This window comes from Microtus oregoni, unplaced genomic scaffold (genome assembly GCF_018167655.1).
Source record: "Microtus oregoni isolate MIOR12 unplaced genomic scaffold, Mior012 000050F_ref0000143, whole genome shotgun sequence".
Lineage (NCBI taxonomy): Eukaryota > Metazoa > Chordata > Mammalia > Rodentia > Cricetidae > Microtus > Microtus oregoni.
In genome coordinates, this window is record NW_024543256.1 from 10,510,488 (window position 1) to 10,535,825 (window position 25,338).

The window sequence follows — 25,338 nt, forward strand, 5'->3', positions numbered from 1 at the left end:
ATCACCACCACCATCACCACCACCACCACCACCACCACCATCACCACCACCATCACCACCACCACCATTACCACCATCACCACTAACACCACTACCACCACTCACACCACCACCACCACTAACACCATCACCACCATTACCACCACCACCACCACCACCACAACCATCACCACCGTCACCACCAACTAACACCACCACCACCACTAACATCACCACCATCACCATCACCACCACCAAAATCACCACCACCACCACTAACACCACCATCACCACCACTAACACTACCATTACCACCACCACCACCACCACCACCATCACCACCACCACCACTAACACCACTACCACCACTCACACCACCACCACCACTAACACCACCATCACCACCACCACCATCACCACCACCACCACCATCACCACCATCACCACCATCACCACCACCACCACCACCATTACCACCACCACCATCACCACCATCACCACCACCACCAATACCACCACCACTATCACTACTACTACCTTTACCACTAGTGCCATTACTACTACTCCTCTGGTAGGTGAACATTGTATGACACTTCCAGGTGTCACTAAGGTGAGCAAGTTTTGCTGGAGAGATGAGAGAAGCTTCTTCATCAACTGATGTGTGTCATTAAATCACCAAGTTTCACGATAAGGGTCATTGGGTTTCCAAACCATCCAGGGAATGTCTCAAAAACACAAGAAACAACTGATATCAGAAAACAGCACCACTATGTGGACATGGAGCCAGAAAAGCCCAGGAATTTTTGCCCCGCCTCTTCCCCATAAGCCCCATGCACAGTCACTGCCCTGCCAACAGCAGCCATGGCCAAAGGTTGCACTCTCTACACACTGCAGCTGCATGGCTCCCGTTGACCATAATGGCTGTTCCAACCCACTCTCGCAACAGTTTCTACTCAGTTCATTCTACACACAATAGCATAACAACAACAAGAGTGAAATTGTGACTCTCTCCAAATCTTCCTTTCATAGTCATAATACAACTGAAAGACTATGAGAGTCATCTACCCTTTCCACCTCACACCGACATGACTACACTGTCCGCCAGCCTCTAGGCTTGTCCTCTGCTCGTAGACCAAATGAGGTCCATGTGGACAAGCCGACCAACAAGGCTTGTATATCCCTTCTTCTTCTTGTCAATCAGGACTCGAGTCAAATGCTACCTGATGAAACCGACCTTTGGGGGAAACCCCACCTACAACAATCCCCATCACAGCCATTTTATGTCCACCTTGAGTTCTTTAAAGCACAAATAACATATGGAGTTGCTCCAGTTACTGCTTTCCTCTACTTACTGACAATTTAGCCTTCTAACTCTGCTAGTCTTCTCAGTGCAGGAACCCGGTGCTCACAAAAGAGGCCACTATGTGAATATCTGGATAAACATACATGAAGGAATTGATTTATCTATTTGATATGCCATGTAACACACTGGTATTTATGGGAGTAACAAGAGGACATTGTATGGAATTAAGCAGTCTGTCACTCCATATCCTGGAAGACAGAATGTAAAACCCACTAGCAATACTTTTTAACATGGACAGCCATCAGAAAGAAGTGGCTATGCCACACCCCACTTCACAGGTATTGATTCAGTGTCTGTTGTGGACCCAGATATCTACCATATTAATAAGCATGATTTAGTGTCTGTCGTGGACCCAGATATCTACCATTTTAATAAGCACTCCCTGCAAATGTGATGCAGTAATGCATGGCCCTTTCGGGGAAATGGTCTGATGGGGATGGCGTCCATTTCAGTCCTGGTCATTTAAAGGAACCCATGCAGACTTCTGTCATCTGGGGAGTCTATGAATGCCATTGTTCCACAGTGTGCTGCTCTTGCTGCTACCTGCTCAACAGGATGTGTTCCTACAAGGCATCACAGATCCCCTGGTGGTCACACGGATGGGAAGAGAAAAGGAAATGACTGACCTGGTGAGTCTCACATGATCTTGTCACTCTTGCTCAGGTAACAGGCTGGCAAGACCACACCACACTTGGTTCTTTTCCAGGAGCTGGTTCTTCATGGAGAGTACACAGTTTTCCCCCTGTTCTACTAGAAGGCAGAGTAAGGGGAGAGAAAGCTCATGGAGAGGGGAGGAAGGCAGATGAGAATGCTCATGCACTCTACTGTAGTGAATATAGGGATGGAGTAGTCTGTCTGCATCCAGTCAAGTCAAAGATGTGCAGTGACATCTTCCTCTTCTTTGTTCATCTCACAGACCCTTCCTATACAGACACACACACACACACACACACACACACACACACACTCACACACTGGTGGCACTGATGACTCACATACTGGAAACAAGGGCTCATGTCAGCTTCTTGTCAACCTTCTGTGTGTACTCTCTACAGTCTTGTTGTTCTTCTCATACAAGAGACCTGACATTGACAACCTTGAAAAGCAACAAACTTGGAGGATGAATATCTGACTCCCAGACTCCTTATTTACCTAGAGAAATGAAGACAGTGTGCCTGATTGGAAATGACAATAAGACAGAAAAGAATATGAAGGGGACAGAAGAGTCACACATGTGTAGGGGACACCTTTAGCAAAGACACAAAGACACTTTAGTGAAGCAGGCATATGCTGGTCACCGAGTTTTTCTGGGACTGTTGGTGGTTATAGGAGGTACAGCCCAGCATCGTGATCAGCTGCCTAAGGATAACCCTGTCCCTTTGATGACCTTGACCTTGGTAAAGCTGGATCTATGATTAGGATGCAGAAAAGAATTTCAGGAAAAGCCAGAATGAAGCAAAGCTTGTGAGCTTATTAATGCTATGGAAGAAGCTCACATAGTATAGGGATGGCTCAGGAATGAAGGCCTGAGTGAGGACTAGAGAGACTTGAGATTAGGGTGTGTGAGGAGGGCAGGAGAGTGAGAAATGTGAAGATTTTTATGGTTCTCAGAGTTACATTGTTACATTATTACATTGTTTTAAAATTTCATGCTTTGAGTCTTTGAACTGGTTCTGTTTTTCCACTTGAAGAAAATATACAATAGGTTATTAAAAGTAAAAAATAAAAATGCTTTTAAATGTTCTTATCCCTTTTTAAAAAATTTTAGTAAATTAAATTGTAAGGTGAATATGTGATTCTGCCAACATTCTGGTCCTAAGTAAGCATAATTAATTAATTTTTTAATGTTTTTCACAAGGAAGTCTGTGCACCATCTGAGTGAATACCTATTGCTCACAGAGGACACCAGAGTTTGAGATCTCTCAGAACTGGAGTACAGACAGTTGTGAATCATCAGGTAGGTGCTGGGTATCAACCCTGGATCCTCTGGAAGACATCCAGTGATATTAAAGAATGACCCCTATCTTCGGACCCTAGTTTATTTGTTGTTATTTTTAAACTTTCTTTGAGATGTCTTTAGTACTACTTACATTATATCTGTGGGTAATTTTGACTCTATCATTTGGGTGGAGGCTTCTTGAATGTCAGTTAGAAAAATGTAAAAATGATCACAGTGCCGGGCAGTGTTGGCTCACTCCTTTAATCCCAACACTTGGCAGGCAGAGGCTGGCGGATCTCTGTGAGTTCGAGGCCAGCCTGGTCTACAAGAGCTAGTTCCAGAACAGGAACTAAAAAGCTATGAAGAAACCCTGTCTCGAAAATCAAAAAAAAAAAAAATGATCACAGGGTGAGGGGCTGTGTATTCCCCTCTCATATCCCCTTCAATGCCCTGTTTTTCTGTCTTATTATGGGACAAGTGGACATCCTCATGGACAAATATAAATATAGACAAGTTGTTTATCACTGGATACAAAAGTCAACCAAAATTAACAAATGATCTACATAGGACTAGAGAGACATCTCCGAGGTTAAGAGTGCCTTTGGCTATTGCAGAGGACCTGACTTCAGCTTACAGTCCCCATATGGTGGCCCACAGATACCTATAACTCCAGATCCAGGGGAACTGACAGTCTTTTCTGGTCTCAGCAAGCATCTGCATTCAAATGTGCATACGGCACACACAAACATATAGGCAGATACCCAGTAAATAGTGAAAGCAAATCTAAAAGGTAATTAATCCAAAATACAACCTAAGCATGAATCTTGTAACAGAAAGCAATTGATAGAATTATAGACAAAATTCATAGATATAACAAACCCCTTTTATGAAAAGAACTGGACTGTTAGGACTTCCATAAAGTGAAAAATGTAAACTGTGATATAAAAGATATTTTCCCTGCCTGGGAAAAAAATGAATGTAGGAAATTGTGTATTAGATCACAGCCTTATTGTTTCCAGAATACAGAAAGCCTAAAAAAGAGTCACTAAGAAAATACACAATTCCTGAAATAAAAGTTGTCCAGAAGGGTGAGTAGATGCTCCACTAAGAGAAACATACAGCATCAACATCCTTAACACTTAGGGAAGAGAGACAGGTGACTCTAGGGGACTCTTGACACCCCCACAAAATATTCAGAAATAATAATATGAAGACCTGGCAAGGTTGTGGGGGATGAAACTATCATACTGACTGCTGGTAGCTATGGGAAATAGGACAATAACTTGGAAAAATATTTCTCAGTTTCTTGATATGTTAATTGTCATTTGACCAAAGCTGTAACAACTTTCCTGATGGAGCAGAGCTGTTACTTTGAGGAAAGCTTTCCCTGAAGCAGATCTGTAAGCTGCTAAGCTTATACTGACTTTGTGGTATTCCTTGCATCTGGACGGCCAGGATCCCTTTACATTTGAGCTGAAATGTTTACACTACACATATATGTTTTTAATTGTACTCATTGTCTGGCAGAAAGACATCTCCACTCTGCCTTATGGCATCCAGGTCCAGAAGGTAATAGCCAATCACAGTCCAGCCAGAGTCCTCAAAGCCTGGTCTGGCTGGTAGACAACCAGAGGCCTGCCCAGAGCTACAAGGCTTCCATTACAATGAGCAAAATGTGTGGTGGACAAACAGGAGAGAAAGAGTAGGGGGATGGTTCATTTGCTGTGAAAAGAGGGGGAATAGAAGGTGGTAAGGAACAGGCTGAGGGGGTGGTCTTCTTGTCATTCATGGTCATGGTGTCAACAGGACCGAGGTTGCTACCAAAGGTCATTTCTGGGTCTCTGGTATTATTGCAGCTTGGGTCTATGTTAACATCCATGGTCCATGCTGCCACCAAAGGGCACACAGGAGCCTGGAGTCTGGGCTGTGTCCTCTTGCCTTGTTGGGATCTGAGCGCTGTGTTGCCATTGGAGTGACAATGATCTGAGAGACCCGAGCTGCCAACCTGGTGTTGTGCATGCCTGAGCTGCTGACCAGGGCCATATCTGTGACCCAGCAGTAGCCAGGGTCTTTGTCTTCCTGACTCTTGTTACCATTGAAGGCCATGCGGATGCCTGAAGTGTGGGCCACCACCTGAGGCCACGTTGGTGTCCAAAGGCTTTGCTGCAGCTGGTGCCATCCTGATCTGTGTGGTCTGTGAAACCACCCGGGAAATGGTGACATCAAGGACGAGTTGCTGCCAGGATCATGTTGGGTCTATGGTCCTACCAGAGCTAGGGTATGTGCTGATGTTTGTGGCCCATGTTACTACAGGGGGCCTTAAGAGCCATAAATGATGATATCCAAGGGCCAGAGTGAGCTGGTTCTGCCCTTTGGTGGACATTGTGTCAAGAGCTGGCCCTGACTTTCACAGGAGAGCTAGTCCCACACCTCACCATGGGCATTGGAAAACTGGGCCTGGTGCCATGGGCATAGGTGAGCTGGCTTCGGCCCTATCCTTAGGCAGGCAGCTGATCAGCTCAGCTACCACCCAGGCCCATATTGGGGTTCTTGGCTTGGCCCATCCTAACATCTACACCATCTAAGGCCTACTGGATTGCTGGAAATGACTGGTCCTGGGGAACAATGCCTGCAGAATCTCTGTTACTTGGGGTGACTGCAGGATATCCTAGAGGAGTTTTGTTGAGGGTCCCATGATGATAGTGTACCAGAAACTAGAGGCCATGAACAAGTTCAATGACTCATTGCAATGAAAGTTTACAAGTAAATATGATGAACAAAAAGGTATACTGTGTGACTCACCTTATATGTAGATCGTATTAAAGTGTAATAGAAGCCCGAGTACTGCTTCTGATGACTTCAGTTGGATCCCCAGGACCCACATTGTGGAAGCAGAGAAATGACTCCTGCAAGTTGTCCTCTGTCCTCTACAAGTACACTGTAGATCATGTATGGCCTTGCCAGACACACAAAATAGGCAGACAAATAAATGTAAAAAATGTAAATGGACATAACTTACCAAACACAAACAAAAGCCAAAAATAACCGATGTTCTTATTGCTGACTGAAATAGACTCTAAAATGATTGCTTTTTTCAAGACATATATCTGAAACAAAGGCATTAAAATCTTATCTTGAACACATAAAAAGAAGTAAACACATACCATCCAGGAACGAATTATTAGAAATCTAGAGTTATAATCTTAACGTTTAAGAAAGAACTAAAACTAAAGTGGAATAAAACAATTTGAAAACATGCAGTAATGTTATGTGTAAAATTCATTAGGAGAATGCTAATCTTTCATACTTATATTTCAGTCACAAAGCAAAATATGGATTGAAGGAAAATTACAAGAAAGTATAAAAGCCGATTAATAATTGCAGATGAATGCAAAGTAGTTTTCTCAATGTGACCACAATCATAGGAAAATAATTTATTAAATGAGAGGCCCTGCATAACCTAACCTCAAAGGCATATGCCCTGGGAAGACATATGGAACTCTTAAGTCTGATATAATCTTTTTTTGTTGAAAGCATGGATTATTCCGTGATGGGAACTTCATTTGATGTGTAATGCAGTTTCTCCCCCTTTCCTTATCAGCATTTGCAGGTTATTATTGACAGTCAGAAACAAATGAGAGAAACATCCCAGAGACAAGTCCATGGCCATCGTCACAGATATCACACGCAAAAGACATACATAATTTAGTAGCTCTCACTATCCTGTGTGTGGTCAGAGATGAATCTGTTTTAACGTGATTGTACCCCTTGAGCTCTCAGTAAACACCAGGGAGCTAGGAGAGTGAGAATGAGAGGTGTCGTGTGTGTGTGTGTGTGTATGTGTGTGTGTGTGTGTGTGTGTGTGTGTGTACAGGAATTCCTTGGCAGAGGCTGGTCTGCAAAGACTGGTTGATTGACTCTTAGACCTGCAGTGATATGGAGATGGTGGAAGTCGCAGTCCCAGGGCCTAATTACAATTTCCTTTGTGTTCTCTTGAGCCCATGAGTAGCCACTCCTTGGGCCCCCTGTGTTGGACTTACCTAACACCTTGTCACTAACAGATGACGTTGGACCTGACATTTAAAATATCAGAATATGTCTCCTTAACAAAGCTCTAAGCTTCTGCGAGTCAAAGTACTGCGTGTCATCACATAGCAGCTAGAAGCTGAGGTTTCTCTGCTTTACCATAATAGTCTACTTAATATTATCTCCAATGCACTGAAGGAGAGTCTATAGTTTCTTCATTCTGTTATTATAAAAACTTCATGAAACTGTTTCCACATTGTAACATGCAATTTGTACTAACATAAACCTGTCTCACTCATGTTTACTCACAGATATTTGACTCCAGAATGAACTCTCCTCTTCCTTCGAGGTGAGAGCTGTGTGTTTACATTGACATTTGTTAGTGTGTGTTGTGTATATACTCATGCTTGTGCAAATATCTCCCTGGATATATGTGTGAAAGTTAGTTAATCACTTACTGCTGTGATAGGCTATGTGTTATAATTCTCCTGGTCCTCTTCAATGATGACCTGGTGTGTAGTATACTGCTTACTTATCTCCATAGTTCTTTACTCATGTGCTGACCGATATCAGTATGGCTCAACACCCATTTTCCCAAACTGTTTTCCTCTATTGCTGTTCTCTATTTCCATGCTCCATTTGTCCCAGTATGGCTAGAGGAATCCTTTTAAGATGGCATCTGTGTTCATCTGGTGCCTCTGGAGAGGAGATGGAAAGTCTAGGAAATCCATCCATTCCAGTGTCAGGGGATTCAAGGTGACCATCACATTCATATTCTCTACAGAGCACCACTCTGTATCCCGTGTGCACTGCCCACTTTACACTCAGGGAGGATGAAGTGAGTTGTGGAGCACTACAGTTGCTGCAATCCATAAATGGAACTGCTCTATATGTGTGCCAGCTTTCCAAATACACTAAAAACGCATTGCTATTCCATAAAACTTCAGCCCTTTTAAAGAAAATAAATGTAGGCATGTAGTTTGAATGCCACCTCCTGGCCATAATGGGAACTACATCAGTGAGATTCTTGGGCCCAGTGGCCTCTATGTTTGGGTGGGAGGGAACATTGCCTGTGACCTGGACTTGAAGGGACCTTAGATAAGATAAGGCAGTGTTTTTTCACTTCAGTATATTTTCCTGGTACATAAACCTTAACATCTTAGGTATATCAAATGTAAACCAGAGATTGGAGACCAATCCCAGTCTAAGGCTAACATAAAGCAGCCTCATTAGATAGAGATGGTGGAGCTCTGTGTGCAAACACACACACACATATGCACACAGGCATGCACAGAGCATGAGAATAGATTCCATTTGTCCTTCTACTTCATTGCCCAGAAACGGAACACAATGATTACTTCTAAAGTACAGAAGGTATAAACATCGTTTATCCAGTGTGTGGTTGTGTGCCCGTGTGCATGTGTGTGCTTCTGCAATTGTATGCATACATGCATGTGGTCAGGGGACAGAAGACAGCCTCCGGTGTTGTACCTCAGGTGCCATCCCCCTGAAGTTTTTCTTAGACAAGGTTTCTCACTGGCCTGGAACACGCAAGGCAGGCTGGGTTGGCTGGGCAGCACACTCCAGGGATAGGCTTGCCTCCACCTTCACACACAAGCAAGTCCCACCACACCTACTACTTTTCCTGCTGTAGTTTAACTTCATTTTCTTGATGATGCTCTCTGTGAATGACACTCAGGGCCTCATGCCCACAAGGCCAGCAATTTATTGATTTAGCTGTCTCCCCAGCCCCACTTTTACCACTCGAGCACAAGCATTTTTCTCAGTTTACACTTTAAAGTACTTTCCTTCCTGGATACGAAATTTCAAACACCACAGGAAAGCACATGTACTACCATAAGGAAATCTGTGTCTGTCGCCGGGCTTATTCCTACCCCTAAGGCACAGGGCTGTCTGCAGGGAAATCTCCAGAGAGTGAGCTATCTGAGTAGAGTGCCAGCCGCCATTTTCTGTGCGCCTTGCTGTATGTGGTGGTGAGGAAGTCACTTCCCCATTTAGGGGATAGTAATCTTTAATGTGTCTGCCACGGACACACAGGGCTCTGCCTAACATCCAGTGAAAAGAGGATGGTTTCCCATGACAGAACTAAGCTGAAACTTTCCCACAGTGAATGGAATGATAATAGTCCTGCTAATTATTTTGTGTGTTTAGTGCAGAGTCTCAGAGCAGCCCAGCCCAGCCTGGGACTCTTCCCCTTCCTCCTTCAGCCTTCAGAGTGCTGCTGGTCCTCCCAGCTTACCACACTGCCCCAGCTCAAGTATTCATTTTAATGTAAACACATTCTTAATGCTACTGTTTTCTTCTCGGCCCAGTAACATTTTCATTCCATTTCTACATGTATATTGTTGAATTCCCACGAAATAAGTAATTTTATCATTGATTTCCCTGCAAAAATTTATTTTATAATGATCCACATCTCTTGAAAAACCATGTACTCTAAGATTGTTTTCCTAAGAAATTTCACATTTTCTGAGATATTTCTGGTTTTTGTTTGGTTTTCATTGTTAGTTAGGGCCTCTCTATGCTATTCAGGCTGTTCTGAAACTTTTTAGCACTAATGATCGATCGTGTAACCCCAGTGTTCAAATAGCTGGAAGTGCACGCATTTGCCACCTAACGCTGATGAAAACTGTTCTCATTACTGCCTTGCATTTGACCATTTTTCTTCATTGTTTCACAACAATTATTTTAATTTGTACATAATTTTAAAATGTACATAACTTAATAATAATTACGTTGTGTATATTCCTATGTGTATGTACACATGAATTCCTGTGCTTCCAATGTTCAGGAGAGGTCATACCTTCCTGGAGCTGAGGTATGGTCCTTCAAGGATGTTGGAAATGGATGCTGGAAACTACCTTGGATCATCAGCAACAATAGAATGCACTCTGAACCACTGAGTCATCTCCCCTGCCAGACTGTAGACTGTTAGATTCCGTTAGCCTTTATAATGTTCATATTTTAAATTCCACTGTGTTTTCCCCTTGGTCAATGACCTGGAGTTGATGCTTCTTTTTTTTTCTTGTTTAGATTTTAGTTATACTTTTAATTATGTCTGTCTGTCTGTCTGTGGTATGCACATGATTGGCAGAGGCATTGACTCCTGATGGGGCTAGAGTTAAAGGCAGTTGTGAGCTATCTGCCATGGGGGCTGGGAGCCATACTCTCATAAACAGTAATGACTCTTTTGTCTCTTTCCTCCTCCCTCTACGCCTTGAGTGCTGGTATTACAGGTGAGGGTGAACATGCCGAGAGGGTCAAAGAACACAGAGCAATTTCCATTCTAGGCAATCATTCTGCCACGAGAGCTATGTCGCCAGTCCCCATACTGTGGCTTTTTAAATTCACCAGTGATTTCTTTTCATGGTATAGCATTCTCATTGAACAGCTACCAGAGAAATCAAGAATATAGCTGGGAATGTGTGCACAGCCAGGGGAGCAATAGCAGTGTCTAGGGACCACTTTTAAAAATCCCCAAATGTGCTCCCACCACATTTGTGAAGAGCTTGGGACAGGGCCGTCAGATGCTGGGCAGATCTAAGTGCTGTAGCATCCTCGAGTCCAGCCTCTGGCAAGGACATCCTGTTCCTGAGAGCATGTCTCCTGCCAGCAAACCTACCTTACATGACCAGCTTCCCAAAGGTCAGCAACAAGGGACTAGAGGCTGTTGTTGTACTGTCTGTGGATGTGTGTGCACAGCCAATGACCCAGACCCTGCAGAAGAATCACAAAACAGGAAAAAGGTTGGTCAAAGAATCAGACACATCCTTAAGCTCAGTGCTGAAGACATAAAAAAAGAAAATTTGGAAATATAGCATAGTGTGTGGAAATAGAAATGACGGAGAAAGAACAGGATTTCCCTTGCACGGAGATGTGAGTGTATGTGTCCTGATGTGGGGCTGTGCCTCTCTAGGAGTATGGGGACAATGATGAAGGGATCCCAGAGATATCTGAGAAGCCGGATTCTGCGTTTGGATGTCTGTACAGCAATGGTTCTCAGCCTTCCTATGCTGTGACGTGACTCTTAATACAGTCCCTCATGCGTGGTGATCCCAACCAGAAAATTATTTCTGTTGCTTCATCATCGCTGTAAAGTTGTTACAGGTAAGAATCACAATGGAAATAGTTTTGGAGATAGACGTTTGCTGAAGGGGTCAAGTCACAGGTTGAACCACTTTTCTAGAGTCAGAGAGATGTGGGACCTTCCTAGCCCCAGCAACTTTGGTTCCCTGAGCCAGGATGTCCTGGACCCATTCTCCAAACACAGGCTGGTAATTTCTGTGAGGAGAAAACAGAGTGAGACCCTCTGCTCTGAGCTGTGCTTCCCACTCTGTGAATTGAGAGCATCACACTGCTCATGTGCTAATTTGTAGGTCTTTAGTGATAATACCGGCTTTAAATACCAGTCACATGTTCCTGCATATGTGACAGACTAATGTTGATATATGCAATTGGAATTACAGGCTGGCCTTGAACTCAGACATCCAACTGCCTCTGTCTTGTCAATGTTTGCTCCGTGCCCAGCTGTCAAAAATACGCATTTCTAAAGGCAGTCTTCTTCTGGAGAAAGAATAGGGACAAGCAGTTGCTGCAGAATTTAGAGACTGATTTCACTTCAACTCTGCCTAAAACCTACTCACTTCCTTCATCTGTAAACCTGCCAAGAGCAGTACATGCTGTAGAACAGCCATTTTCAAAAATACATTGAATTTTGGGTTCAGTTTTTAAGAGACAAATGTTAGATTCTTATTCTGTTGAAAATTATGCTACAGTTAGCTGTACTTAGAAAACTTTACATCTGAAAATTATTCATCAGCAACTCGTTATCAAATTGTTAAGTTTTACAATGACTAGTTTGGGTATTCAAACTATCCTGTGTCAATACACGTGGAATAACTGATGTCAGTAAATGGAAGCACCGTGTCTCCATGTGGTCAGACAAATCCAGAGATGTTAGAGCAATTTCTCCACAAGGAAAATGCACAGCGCATCCAGGTGCTATCTGCCCACTCCCAGACAAGGCTGCACAGGGCAGCTCTCCTGCTGATCACTGCAGCATGGCTTCATCCTTCTTTCATACCTCCATCCCTCCCCTGTCTTCGGAACCATCTCCACTGTCTCCACACACTACCTCATCCTGCCCTCCCCAGGCCTTTCACTATGCAGTGCCAAGTCACCTTCTACCAAAAGGAAACATATCATGACAATTTCATAACTCACCTTCCACACAGATCATATAATCCAAATGTCATACACAGCTGACAATGACAACATTTTCCTTTCTGTCCTATCCCCAAGCAGTGTCCACGTTGTCTTCAAGGTTCTGGCAACTAGCCTTGTTCTCTGCTCTTAGATCCACTGTTCTCCATGGAAGCAAGCACGCCCACAACTTGGTTTGTGCATGGTCTTGCTTCTATTTGCCATTCAGGACTCAGATCACATGCTAACTTCTGAAACCTTTGGGGGTAACATCACATACGACAATCCCCATCACAACTGTTTCCTGTCCCCTTTATGATCTTTAAAGCGCCAATAATACACGGAATTGCTGTGATTACTGATTTCTTCTGCTTACTGACAGTTTGCCTATCTAACACGATATACAAGGACCCGTGCTAGTCTTCACAGTGCAGGAACAAGGTGTTCACTAAAGAGGCCACTATGTGAATATCTGGATAAACGTACACGAAGGAATTGATTTGTCTATTTGATATGCCATGCAACACACTGGTATTTAAGGCAGTAACAAGAGAACATGGTATGGACTTAAGCAGTCTGTGACTTCATATCCTGGAAGACAGAATATCAAACACACTAGCAATATGTTTTAACATGGACAGCCATCAGAAAGAAGTGGCTATGCCTCACTCACTTCCTAGGGTTTAAATAGTGTCTGCTGTGGACCCAGATATCTACCATTTTAATAAGCATGATTCAGTGTCTGTTGTGGATCCAGATTTCTACCATCTTAATAAGCAATCCCTCCAAATGTGATGCAGTCATGCATGGCCCATTCGGGGAAATGGTCTGATGGGGATTGCTTCCATTTCAGTCCTGGTCATTTAAAGGGACCCCTACAGGGTTCAGTCATCTGGGGAGTCTATGAATGCCATTGTTTCACAGTGTGCTGCTCTTTGCTGCGACCTGCTCAACAGGATGTGTTCCTACAAGGAGTCACAGACCAGCTGCTGGTCACACAGATGGGAAGAGAAAAGGAAATGACTCACCTGGTGAGTCCCACATGATCTTGTCACTCTACTGTACTGAATATAAGGATGGAGTAGTCTGTCTGCATCCAGTCAAGTCAAAGATGTGCAGTGACATCTTCCTCTTCTTTGTTCATTTCACAGAACCTTTATACACACCCATGTACACATCACACACACACACACACACACACTCACATTGGTGGCAATGATGACTCACATACTGGAAACAAGGGCTCATGTCAGCTTCTTGTCAACATTCTGCGTGTTCTCTCTGCAGTCCTGCTGTTCTTCTCATAGAAGAGACCTGACATTTATTGGCAGAGGACACAAAGTATCACTGACAAGAAGCATTTGCTTTTGGCTTTCTTCCCAGGGGTGGTCAGATAATCCAGAATTCTAGACAGAAAACAAATGAAGAGCAGGTCCACTTGAATGTACTCCCACGGGCATGTTATGGGATAATTTAAGCATCACAGTATATAATGATGACAAAGGAGTACTCCTTTAAGAAATGGGTGTTTCTGAGTAGACACAAATGCATGAGTAAATCCATTAATAAACAAAAGATAAAAGAGAAACATTACTCAAAGACAAGCAATGCTTGTATACTAGTAACTGCACAGGGAAGTAGGCATCAGAGCAACACTTAGCAGGCGTCATGGTTATAATAAACATGGAAAGAACCATACATAAAACACCCCCTCTGTACAAGTCCACAGCAACACTGCTAAAATCTGCATGACTGGATGGGAAAACAAGAGGGAAAACACATGAGTACTAACCTTTTCCTTTTTGTGTTGGGGAAAATAATATTAGATATTTTGAAAATAATTACCTAAGTATTCTTCATAATACAAACCTTTCTGGAGTTACACATACATACCTAACTCTTCACATGTATCCCCTTCTTTCTCTCCACCATGATCTCAGCACCTCCCTGATGGAGCTAGCTGGGAGGTAAAGGACTATCTCTATGATTCCAAAGATGCCATTGGGGCAAACCTTTGACCTGTGGCTGCCTTAGAAATTTTCCCCCAAACTGGGTGTTGGACATTTGTTTCTGTTCTCATAATTCACTTGCAACTTCAAAGTACTGAATTTTGAACACAGCAAATATGTGTTAGCATCAAAGACATTTTCATCATAGAGAATGTAATTAAATATTTTAACCTAAAAGATTCATCAATAACTCTGTCTAAATTTAACACAGACAGCTGACCACAGTGAAATGAATGTGTGGAAGCTGTAATTTAAAATCCCTGTCACTGGAGATAGCATCAGGAAATATGAAATAATTAGGAAAACTCTGCCCACTTCTCTGTAGTGCCTAGACACTGAATGGGACAACTCATTGCTGAGAGTAAAGATGTATAGATTCATCGACTGTGGCGATATTTTGTTTCTTCCATGACAATAAAGCTTGCATGAGAATCAGTGTGTGCAGATAGCCACTAGTTAGCCACAGAAGACAGGCAGTGTTGGAACTCACCTTTCCCATCACTTAAGAAACAGAACTCTGTGTCAAGGCCATCCTGGGCTACAATTAGATTGATCCAGTCTAAAAGAGAAACAGAGTCAGGCAGTGGTGACTCACATCTTTCATCAAAGTGCTTTGGTGTCACACACCTTTAATCCCAGCACGAGGGAGATGGAGAATGAAAGGAATGTGGCTGGGAAAAGAGAGGAATATAAGGTGGGAGGAGATAGGAGATCCAGGCAGTCAGTCTGAGGTCTTGTAGAGACAGGATGCTCCATTTGGTCTGAGGATTTTTTCGGGGAAAGAACTAGTGTCTGGCTGCTCTGCTATTCTGATCTTATAGCTCCAACTACTTAATATCTGACTCCAGATTTTATTATTAAGACCAATTAGAACTCACGCTACAATCATCTTCATGCAATGGAAGATACAGGTGTCTGTTCTCCTCATATAGTCCTATAGATCCAGTGCAATACCAACAGAACTCTAACAGACTTTTCATAAACTAATGGGCTTATCCTGAAATTCACAGTGAATATGGAGAACCCCAGCTTGAAACAACCTTATAAAGGGACAAACTTGGAGGATGAACACCTGACTTCCAAACTCCTTATAAACCTAGGGAAATGTAGACAGTGTGCCTGATTGGAAATGACAATAAGACAGAAAAGAATATGAAGGGGACAGAAGAGTCACACATGTGTGAGGGGACACCTTTAGCAAAGACTAAAAGACACTTCAGTGAAGCAGACATTTGTGCTTCACCGAGTTTTTCTGGGACTCCCCATAAGTGGTAGGGAGGTACAGCCCAGCACAGTGACCAGCAGCCTGAGGATAACCCTGTCCCTTTGATGACCTTGACCCTGGTAAAGATGAATCTAGGATGCAGTAAAGAATTTCAGAAACAGCCAGGATGAAGCAAAGGATGTGAGCTTATTAATCCTGTGGATAAAAGCTCACACAGAATAAGGATGGCTCCTGCACGATGGCCTGAGAGTGGACTGGAGAGAGACTTGAGATTAGGTGTCATTGCAAAGGGTATGTGAGGTGGGCAGGGAGGGAGGTACAGTGGGAGACGGAGAAATGGGAGGATTTTAATGGCTCTAAAGTTACATTGCTGAAAGAATGTAATTCAGAAAATTTCAAGATTAAATTACATTAAAGCCTATATTCAGGTTTTTAAATTAACTATAAGAATATTTTTACTCTTTAAATGGTTCTATTTTTCCATTAGGAAAAAAATATTCAATAGGTTATTAAAAAGTAAAAAATGAAAATAAAAAGCAATGCTTTTAAATGCGCTTATTCCTTTTAAAGTTTCTTTCAGTAAATTAAATTGTAAGGTGATTATGTGACTTAGGCGATAGAATAGAGTGATATCATCATCCATCTCAAGGCTACAAGTATTCTGCCCCTAAGAAAGCATAACTGCGTTTTTTATTTTCTGCTTTTGAATGCTTTTCCACAGGGAAGTCTGTGCACCACGTGAGTACCTAATGCCCACAGACAGTACCAGACTATATGAGATCTCTCGGAACTGGAGTTACAGACAGTTGTGAACCATCGGGTAGGTGTTGGGTATCAACCCTGGATCCTCTGGAAGACATCCAGTGATATTAAAGAATGAACCCTATCTTCAGACTCTAGTTTATTTGTTGTTATTTTTAAACATTATTTGGGATGTCTTTAGGAATAGTTGCATCATATCTGCAGGTAATTTTGGCTCTATCAGTTGGCTTGAGGTGTCTTGAATGTCAGAAAAATGTAAAAATGATTACAGGGTGAGGGGTTGTGTGTTCCCTCTCATATCCCCTTCAATGCCCTGTCTTTCTGTCTTATTTTGGGACAAGCAGACCTCCCCATGCACAAATATAAATATAGACAATCGTATATCGCAGGATACAAAAGTCAATCGAGAATGAACAAATGATCTACACAGGACTAGAGAGACATCTCAAAAGTTAAGAGTGCCTTTTGCTATTGCAGAGGACCTGACTTCAGTTTCCAGCACCCATATGGTGGGTGACAGATGTCTGTAACTCCAGATCCAGGGGAACTGACAGTCTCTTCTGGTCTCAGTGGGCATCTGCACTCAAATGTGTATTTGGCACACACAGACATACAGGCAGACCCTCAGTAAATAGGGAAAATAAACCTAAAAGAAGTCCAAATTACAACCTAAACATGAATCTTGTAGCAGAATACAATTGGATGTTCAGGTTCATGAATTACAAACAAACTTCTTAGATATGGCAAACCCCCTTTCATTAAATGAAGAACTGGAGTGTTACGAATTCCATAAAGTGAGAAAATATCTATTCTTCCAAATATATGATAGAAACATATTTTTCTTACCTGGGAAAATGAATGTGGGAAATTGTATATCAGATGACAGTCTTCTTGTATCCAGAATACAGAAAGCTTCTAAAGGAGACACTAAGAAAATAGACAATTCAGGAAATAAAACTTGACCAGAAGGGTGAGTAGATGCTCCACTAAGAGAAACATACAGCAGCAACATCCTTAACACTTAGGGAAGAGAGACAGGTTGTAGTAATAAGGGTGCTGGGGCTGCGTCCCCGGCACCCGGCCGCCCCCACGGCTAGCTTTACCCAAAATAATTACACGGAAACTGTATTCATTTAAACACTGCTTGGCCCTTTAGCCCTAGCCCTTACTGGCTAATTCTGTTATCCTGATCAACCCATCTCTAATAATCTGTGAGCACCGGTCTTACCGGGAAGATTCTAGGTCGGAGCTTCATCTCGTGTGTCTGCCCAGGAGCGGGGCATGGCGTCTCTCTGAGGCGTCTGCCCCCGAGAGGAGAGCTGTGGAGTCTGAGCTCACTTCCTCTTCCTCCCAGCGTTCTGTTCTGTTTACTCCTCCCACCTATCTTCTAACCAATAAAATGGGCCAAGGCAGTTCCTTTATTAGCCAATGACCTTCCTCCATCAACAGGTGACTCTGAGGGGACTCTAGACAACCCCATAAAATACTCAGAAATAAAGACTTGTCATACAAAGACCTGGCCAGTTTGTGGAGGATGACTCTCCCATACCCACTGCTGGTGGCCATGGAAAACAGGATGATAACTTGGAAAAATCTTTTTCTGTTTCTTCATATGTTAATTGTCATCTGGCCATCACAACCCAAATATATAACCTGGAGAAAGAGGACATATTTTCTTTTAAAGACTTATTTATTTCAGTTCACAACAGCTTTATATACAAGACACTGAAATTGAAAACAACCTCAGCAACAGGCAACAGGCAAAGACTCATTTCCCAAAACCAGCATGGCAGTTTTCAACTGTTAACTCCAGTGCCAAGGGATTCAATGTCCTCTCTTGGCTTCCATGGGCAACAGGCATGCATGCGCTCTTCATACCTATATGTAGGCAAGCATATATACACATGAAATAAACTAAATTATAAAACTTGCCGTGTAGCTATACAATGCTACACTATTTAATATTAAGAATGAACAATTATCATGGGCAACAAAAGAGATAAATTTAAACATATATTCAAGATGAATGAAGGCCAGATGTCTCTAAACTCTGGTTCTATCCTAATACATTCCAGCATATATAAATTTGTCTATAATATCAGATTGTTGTATTTTTCTGCAGACAGGGTTGGGCAGTGGTTGGGTATGAGAACCTAAGTAACATAAAGAAACTTTATGGATTGGTAAATAATAATGAAACTTATACCTACCTGAGTATAAGAAGATGTCTATTGTCATTATGGGGAAAAGTGGAAAAATACAAATTACGTTTTATATTTGGTGACTTGGACTTCAGAGATTGTCCCATGGTTAACAGGACTTGCTGTTCTTACAGAAGACCTGGGCTGGGTTCTCAGCACTCACTTGCTGGCCCACAATGGACTGCATATCTGTTTCTAGGGGAAACAACACCCCTTTCTGTCCAAGGCAGCACACCCTGATCCTGAAACCAGAGCAAAAGAAACATACACTGACCCTGAGACTAGAATCAATTCACTGGCCCTGAAACCAGAGCCCAACGTTTTAAAAAGGCCAGTGAAATAAACACACTTTGCCCCTGAAACCAAAGCCACAGAAACACACTCTTCCACTTACCAATTCAGCGAAACAAACTAACCAATCTCTCAGCATAAAAGGAACCAATCCCAGAGCAGGAAAACAAGCTAATCACTGAGCATGAAACCACCCTGTACCTGTTCAGTTGGTAGCTGCCTTTCACACTCTTGCAGGGTCAGCCACCTCCTGGACTCTTCCCTCCCAGTGAATCTCTTGAATGAGGCTTGGGTAAGACCTTCTTTGCCTAAGAAGAACAGAGAAGCAATGACTTCAACTGGAGTCAAGCGGAGGAGAGGGGAGCAGACCTGGAAAAGTTTCTCTTAGCAGAGCAGAGTTGTTACTCTTCTGAGGATCTAAGCAGAGCTGTAACAACCTGGTTGGGGTAACCCTCCCCTACCAGAGCAGACCTGTTAATTTGGGGCAAACTTTCCCTGAAGCAGGGCTGTGAGCTCCTAAGCTTAAGGTGAATTTGCAGTATTCATTGATGCCATCTTAAATGGATTCCTCTAGCCAATACTGGGACAAATGGAGCATGGAAATAGAGAACGGCAATAGATGAAAACAGTTTAGGAAAATGGGTGTTGAGCCATACTGATATAAGTCAGCACATGAGTAAAGAAATATGGAGATAAGTAAGCAGTGTACTACACACCAGGTCATCATTGAAGAGGACCAGGAGAATTATAACACATAACCTATCACAGCAGTAAGTGATTAACTAACATTCACACATATATATCCAGGGAGATATCTGCACAAGCATGAGCATATACACAACACACACTAACAATTGTCAATGTAAACACACAGCTCTCACCTCGAAGGAAGAAGTGAGTTCATTCTGGAATCAAATATCTGTGAATAAACATGATTGAGACAGGTTTATGTTAGTACAAATTGCATGTTACAATGTGGAAACAGTTTCATGAAGTTTTTATAATAACAGAATGAAGAAACTATAGACTCTCCTTCAGTGCATTGGAGATAATATTAAGTAGACTATTATGGTAAAGCAGAGAAACCTCAGCTTCTAGCTGCTATGTGATGACACGCAGTACTTTGACTCGCAGAAGCTTAGAGCTTTGTTAAGGAGACATATTCTGATATTTTAAATGTCAGGTCCAACGTCATCTGTTAGTGACAAGGTGTTAGGTAAGTCCAACACAGGGGGCCCAAGGAGTGGCTACTCATGGGCTCAAGAGAACACAAAGGAAACTGTAATTAGGCATTGGGACTGCGACTTCCACCATCTCCATATCACTGCAGGTCTAAGAGTCAATCAACCAGGCTTTGCAGACCAGCCTCTGCCAAGGAATTCCTGTACACACACACACAGACACCTCTCATTCTCACTCTCCTAGCTTCCTGGTATTTACTGAGAGCTCAAGGGCTACAATCACGTTACAACAGACTCATCTCTGACCACACACAGGATGGTGAGAGCTACTAAATTATGTGGTCTGAATGAGATTCCTGTGACGATGGCCATGGATTTGTCTCTGGGACATTTCTCTCATTTGTTTCAGACTGTCAATAATAACCTGTAAATGCCGATAAGAATTTAACGACAAACTGCATTACACATCAAATAACGTTTTCATCATGGGATAATCCATGCTTTCAACAAAAAATATCCTTTGTAAGTTTCATTGACACTTGTTTCCTGACAGTTTACAGAAGATTTAATAATTTGTTCACAGAAAAAACAATATGTATAAATTTGTTTAAAAAATAATAGCAGTTATAGATGAATCAAAAAGTACAAATATTTGTGCATTATCCCGACAGATAGATCCATAGTGCTGATAGGCCGAGAGATTTCCAAACATTGCTGAATTGGAGACAACCTGTCTTAATGAAGGACAACTATGTTCGCGGCTCAAACAATTCATTATTAGTAAGATGTCTGTTGATTCAAAACTGAGCTACAGATTCGATGCACTAACAACAAAATAGCACTTATTCTTTTTAAAAATTGAGTGGATAACTCTAAACATTGTAGACTAAATATATAGCTTGTGTAAACCTTAGAAACAGACAAATGTTAGAGAACAGCATTGCCTGATAGGAGACCTCTGTTTGAACCTACAGTAATTGGACCAGCATGCTATTGAATCAAAGTTGGCAAGAAAAAGTCCAAAACCAACATTCCACGCTCACATCCACACATTTACAGACCACTGCCTATATCGAGTCAACATTTTTCCTGTACCTGATGCTGGCATCAAGCTTGTGTGTAGTGTGTGTAGTGTGTGCTGAGAAGAACTGACCATACTCCTGCTGCAGCCTCCCAGGCACTGGGATTACTGGCATATGTACCATGATTGGATAATTGGAGAACTGATGTTTCACAAATAAACAAGGCAATTTGATGCATAAAGATGGCCTTTCAGGAAGCAATACTGAGGCAAGTGTATATCCATACCCACAAATATAAACTAGGACCTACATCGTATCATATGTGAAGACCATTCAAAATAAATTACAGATGTAAAAATATAAAAATCAGCCTATAAATGTCAAACAGAACACAAGAAGAAAATCCCTGTCACTGAGTGCCAGGCAAAGATATCGCAGACAAGACACCGAATAAAAACCGTAATTGAAGAACTAGAGAAGGTGGGATCTTACAATTTAAAATCTCCTGCTCTTCCAAAGACATGGATGAGAATTGAGATGATAAGTCTGAGGCTAGGAGAAAAGTTAGAAATACATATATCTGATAAAACATTTCTAACATTTCTATGAAACATACGGAAAACCTCAAATGTCAGCGAGCAATCTCACGCACAGAGTGGGAAGTCGGGATCACAGAGTGCTCATTTGGCCTCATTTCCCTCCTGCTCACTCTCCGACAACTCCCCTCCTGGACAATGGCTCCAGCACAGCCCTGTACAGAACAGCACAGGAGGAGGCAGAATGGTCCCAAGTCTCTCTCCTTCCGGAGAAACACAGGCTGCAAACCCCGAGGTAGGAGTGGTCCTACTTGGGTCTTGAATCCCTGCATCTGCCTCCCAACCCTCAGAAAGATTCTGGTGCTCACCTCCGGGAATCCATAAGCTCAACTCAGTCCAAACACCAGGAACTGAATGCTCCTTTCCAGGACATCGTCCGGTCGCCATTTGAAAAGAGTCGCCATAATGACCCCGGTTTCTATGACAACCGCAATGCTGCCTCCCCCTTAGTAACCAGGAATGGCTCCGCCCAGCCCTCCCTTACTTCCTCTCAAAGGAAGAACTCTTCACCCTTGTTTTCACCCAAGAAAGCATACCCATTAGAGAAACTGTCCCCACTACGAATGCAGAGCTTTTCTTTTTTTTTTCCGCTCTGTGAACAAAGCATATCCCTAAAAGCCCGACCACATTGTACTCACCAGACCATGGTGGTATCTATGGAAATGTCGTCACAAAGATGAACATTGCTGTCACGGTGACAAATGAGCAATTTTATCCAATAATTAGCTATGCATATATAACCTCATCACGGGACTTTAAATTCTGGGACACCTTGTACAGAAACATCCTGAAAAAAGAAAATCAAAGGTTGAAAGTATTGTTTTGGAGATGCTGGGGCTCGAACCCGGGGCCTCATATATGCGAAACATGTGCTCTACCTCTGAGCTACATCCCCACACCTGGTAACAGCTTCATCAAAGCCCTTGTGAAGTCAGAGGAACCGCGCCAACGTTCAGAGTCTCTGCAAAGGGTCTGCATCAGGTCCTTTGAGCATACTGGATTCCAGGTTGAGTTTAGTGCTTTGATAGGATTCTTGGGACATTTGTTGCATGAGAAAACAATCTATTTTCAATCAAAGGAAAAATAATAACAATAAAAATAATAACAACAACAATTATAAGAACAAACCTTATATTCTTTGAAGCATGGTAAGCTAACAATGAATGATACTTTGAATTACTCAGTCCCATCAATTTTACTTCAACTTTACCTGCAGGTGGTTCAACATGCCAGTATCATGGGGAATTAATAATAATATGTTGCTGATATGCGGTCATATTTGAGAGTATGAGTAGCTTCCTGAAACCCTCTCTAGCATACCTCCTTTCTCTTTTAAAAGACGCCTTAGTTTCCGGGCTTGAAAGGCAGTTTTTATAATCTTGGTCAGGCTGCTCATTTTGTTTCTTAACGTTGCCAATACTGTCCATCACTCCATTTACGGCAATAACTAAATGTGCGGTAGCTATTGGTTCACAAAACCCTAAGGTGCTGTCACTTTCTGCATGTTTATGTATCTCACCGCATGCTTTGTAAGTTTCAAAAATGAGAGGTTTTCTGAAATATGTCCTCTTTTCATACATCACCTAGTATATGTCTCAATATACAAAATCATTAAATAAATATTTCATGTATGTTCAGATGAGTTAGAAAAGTGAGTATTTTTAAAAAGAAAACAATCTATTTTTTTTCATTTACATACCATCCAAGTTTCTATTCCCTCTCCTCAGACCATTCCCTCTTCTTACCCGTCCCCACAACCTTCATCTACTCCTCAGAGAAGGCAAGGCACATTGCCCAGAGGAATTAATACCTGGGGTTTTAATTTAATTCATTGGTCCATGTGTCTGCTTTTATGCCAATACCAAACTGTTTTCATCACTACAGCGCTATGGTGAAGTTTTAATTCAGGGATGGTGATGCCTCTGGAAGTTCCTTTATTGTACAGGATTGTTTTAACTATTGTAATTTTTTTTCACATGAAGTTGAATATTGTTCTATTAGTCTGTGAGAAATTGTGTTTGGATTTTGATGGGCATTTCTTTGAATCTCTAGAATGTTTTTGGTAAGATTGCCATTTATATTATGTTGGTCCTACCTATGCAAGAGCATCCATGAGCGTGGGAGATCTTTCCATTTTCTGATATCTTCTTCAGTTTCTTTCTTTAGAGACTTAAAGTTCTTGTCATATAGGTGTTTCAGTTGTTTAGTTATAGCTACCCCAAGATAATTTATATTTGTGGCTCTTGCAAAAAGGGATGTTTCTCTGAGTTCTTTCTCTTTATTTTATCATTTCTATATAGGAGGGCTACTGATTGTTTTGTGTTGATCTTGTATCCTGCCACATTACTGAAGGTGTTTATCTGCTGTAGGAGTTCTCTGGTAGAGTTTTTGTGGTCACTTATATGTACTATCATATCATCTGCAAATAATGAAAGTTTGACTTTTCTTCCTTTCCAATTTGTATCCCTTGATCTCCTTTTGTTGTCTTATTGCTCTAGCTAGGTCAACTAATACTATATTGAAAAGATACGGAGGGAGTGGACATCCTTGTATTCTTCCTAATTTTAGTGGAATCACTTTGAGTTTCTCTCCGTGTAATTTGATGCTGGCTGTTGGCTTGCTGTAAATTGTTTTTATTGTGTTTAAATAGGTTCCTTGTATCCTGATCTCTTCAATACTTGTACTCCAGATGGGACTCAAACTACCTCATATTCCACATATAGCACTTGGGGCATATACCCCAAGGACACTTCAACCTCCCAGAAGGTCACTAGCCATTCCATGTTCATTTCCACTCTATTCCCAATAGCCCAAAATTAGAAACAACCTAGATGTCTCACTATATAATAATGGATAAAGAAAATGCTGTCCACTTATATAATAGAGTATTATTCTTATTTCAGAAAAAAAGACATCATGATATTTGCAGCTTAAATGATGGAACTAGAAAAAAAATTCTGAGTGAGGTAACCCAGACTCAGAAAGACAAACATAGTATGCACTCACTTCTAAGTGTATATTAGATGTAAAGCAAAGGGTAACCAGGCTGCCATCCAGAGCTCCAGAGAAGCTAGGTAACAAGGAAGCCCCAAGGAGGGATGCATGGATCGCCCTGGGAAGGGGAATTAGATGAAATCCCCTGGGTAAACTGGGGGTGAGGCCGTGGTGAAGGAGAGGCAATGGGGAAGGAGAACATGAGGGAACAGGATGGTCATAGAGAATGGAGTGGGAAAGCAATGAAAGAGGGAACTTGATAGAGAGAGTCACTATGGTTTTAGGGAGAAACCTGGTGCTAGGGAAATTCCCAAGAATCCACAAGGATGATCCCAGCTAAGATTCCTAGCAGTAGTGGAAAGGGTTCCTGAACCAGCCTTCCCCTATTATCAGATTGGTTACTACCCCAACTATCATTATAGAGGCTTCTCCAGTAATTGATGGACTCAGATGGGCCTTCTGTATGTGGAGAGATAGTTGTGAAGTTTGGACTATCTGTGGGGGCCCCCAGCAGTGGGATCAGGATC

The 25,338-nt window shown here is 42.2% G+C and overlaps 1 long non-coding RNA gene and 1 other non-coding gene across 2 annotated transcripts; one reads left to right on the top strand and one right to left on the bottom strand.

Moving 5' to 3' along the window:
- The first annotated feature begins 1,931 nt into the window (after nt 1–1,931).
- Nucleotides 1,932–5,165, top strand: LOC121437249. The gene is made up of 3 exons (XR_005972945.1): nt 1,932–1,971; nt 3,201–3,299; nt 5,138–5,165. It is a non-coding gene; the product is annotated as an uncharacterized LOC121437249 (long non-coding RNA).
- A 17,475-nt stretch (nt 5,166–22,640) lies between these two features.
- Trnaa-cgc lies at nt 22,641–22,712 on the bottom strand. Its single transcript has one exon. It is a non-coding gene; the product is annotated as a tRNA-Ala (tRNA).
- Between the last annotated feature and the right edge of the window lie 2,626 nt (nt 22,713–25,338).